Source organism: Belonocnema kinseyi, chromosome 8, assembly GCF_010883055.1.
Source record: "Belonocnema kinseyi isolate 2016_QV_RU_SX_M_011 chromosome 8, B_treatae_v1, whole genome shotgun sequence".
Taxonomy (NCBI): Eukaryota; Metazoa; Arthropoda; class Insecta; order Hymenoptera; family Cynipidae; genus Belonocnema; species Belonocnema kinseyi.
In genome coordinates this window covers 76770072-76772421 of record NC_046664.1, presented here as the reverse complement: position 1 = coordinate 76772421, position 2350 = coordinate 76770072, and the positions used below count along the sequence as shown (strand labels likewise).

The 2350-nt window shown below is 25.0% G+C and overlaps 1 protein-coding gene across 1 annotated transcript in view; it reads left to right on the top strand.

The window, feature by feature from the left end:
• LOC117177801 (acyl-CoA Delta(11) desaturase-like) overlaps positions 1-2350 on the top strand; it is a 144855-nt gene that overhangs the window by 16747 nt on the left and 125758 nt on the right. The gene's annotated exons all lie outside the window — the stretch shown is intronic.

Below are 2350 nucleotides of genomic sequence, written 5' to 3'. Positions count from 1 at the left end.
TCAGATAATTTTACACATCTATCAACTAAACCCTTAATTAAACCAATTTTATGCCCAAATAAATTATATGAATTATAGTTTAAGTATCTACCGGACCAAGACAGTTTATTATATCAATTGGTTAATAAATCACCATTTGGAGTTTTTATAATTTTTAAATCAAGATAGTTAATAACATTATTAATCTCACATTCATGAGTGAAATTTAATCTGAAATTAGTAATCTCTATATTAGAAACTAAAGACCTGTTTTTTAATAAGTCAAATTTTCTCATACACTCATCACGTTTTGAGTATTTTAGATTACGAAGACTTAAATCTTGTGAATCAAAAAACTTGTTTAAAGAGCCATCAGATATAACTCTTGAGAAACGATACTCTAAGTAATTTGAAAACTAACCTAATTTTTGAATATTTTTCACAATGTTTTCAATTTCTAAACGTAGAAATTTTGTATGGAAATTGAATTTAGTTTTTTGAAGTTTTGAGATTAAATTATAATTTAAATTAGTTACATTATATTTACTTAAATTTTGTTGAATATGTGTTGGAAATAGGGCATTATTTCTACACCTAATTAAGAAAGTACGCTGTTCCTTAAGAATAACTAATTTTCTATTGGTGTGTATCCAATCTCCGATTTGTTGTCTTGTGACAGCACCATACCTCTCAAGGATGTAAGATAAATAACCACCCATGTTGTCCAAAAACGTTGTTGACTTGTTAATTGTAAAATGATTTGATGAAACAAATCAATACTTTTTTCGATCGTTGATATTTATTGATTTCAAATCGTAGATTTCCATACAATTCCATACAATTCCATTCAATTTCCATACAAAATGTCTACGTTCAGAAATTGAAAACATTGTGAAAAATATTCAAAGATTAGGTCAGTTTTCAAATTACTTACAGTATTGTTTCTCAAGAGTTATATCTGATGGCTCTTTAAACAAGTTTTTTGATTCACAAGATTTAAGTCTTCGTAATCTAAAATACTCAAAACGTGATGAGTGTATAAGAAAATTTGACTTATTGAAAAACAGGTCTTTAGTTTCTAATATAGAGATTACTAATTTCAGATTAAACAAATGTTTTAAGAATTTATCAACAGTTGAAATCCCTGATGATGTTGCTGAAGTTTTAGCATTAGGAAACAATTTTGGAGTTCCTTTGAATGTTAATAGAATTCCTATCAATAGTTTAGTTGCTAATATTGAAAATTCTATCAAAAATATTAAAGAAGCAGATTTAAAATTTAATATTCGAAAAACAGTTACTCAAATAGTTTCAAATCACAGTAATAATAATAAATTTAAAAATTTAGAAAAATCAGTTCAATTAGTTGAAAATTTCCAAAAAAATCATAAAGATTTAATTTTTGTGAAGCCTGATAAAAGTAACTTAACAGTTGCAGCAAATAGAGACGATTATAACATGACAGTTGAAAGCATCCTTAAGAATGATATTTTATACAAGAATATTAAAACTAGTATGGTTCCAACTATTGAAAATAAATGTAATGACATAGCTACTAGATGGGAAAATAAAAGATTAATTATATAATTAATTAATAATAATTAATTAAACTCCAAATGGTGATTTATTAACCAATTGATATAAAAAACTGTCTTGGTCCGGTAGATACTTAAACTATAATTCACATAATTTATTTGGGCATAAAATTGGCTTAATTAAGGGTTTAGTTGATAGATGTGTAAAATTATCTGACATTCAATTTAGAAAAGAAAATTTAAATCTATTAAAAACAACTTTAGTACAAAATAACTATCCTTTTGAGTTTGTAAATGACATCATTAAAGAACGCATTCATGAGATTTACAATAACAGTAATAAAATTAACAAAAAAAGAAATACTTACAATAGATTTAATTTAAATGTTACTTTGCCTTACATTCAGGGCCTATCAGAAAGATTAAGAAATTCACTTACAAAATTTAATATTAATGTTTATTTTAAAAACACTAATACATTAGATAATTATTTGTCAAGAAGAAAGAACGTCGATTTCGTTGAAAATTTATCTGGTGTTATTTACTTAATTAAATGTAAATGCTGTAATAAAGCTTATATAGGTGAAACTGGCAAGAGATTAAAAACTAGAATTGCTGAACACAAAAGATATTGTGAAGGTGGGAATTTTAATACAGGTTTGTCGCAACATTCTTGGAATTTCAATCATAACTTTGATTTTGATTTTAAACGCATTAAAATATTAGCTACAGACAAAAATACTTATCAACGACGTATTATTGAGTCTATTTTTATAAACAAATATCGTAAAATTTCTGTTAATTTACAGACTGAAATTCTAAATATCAATAAAATT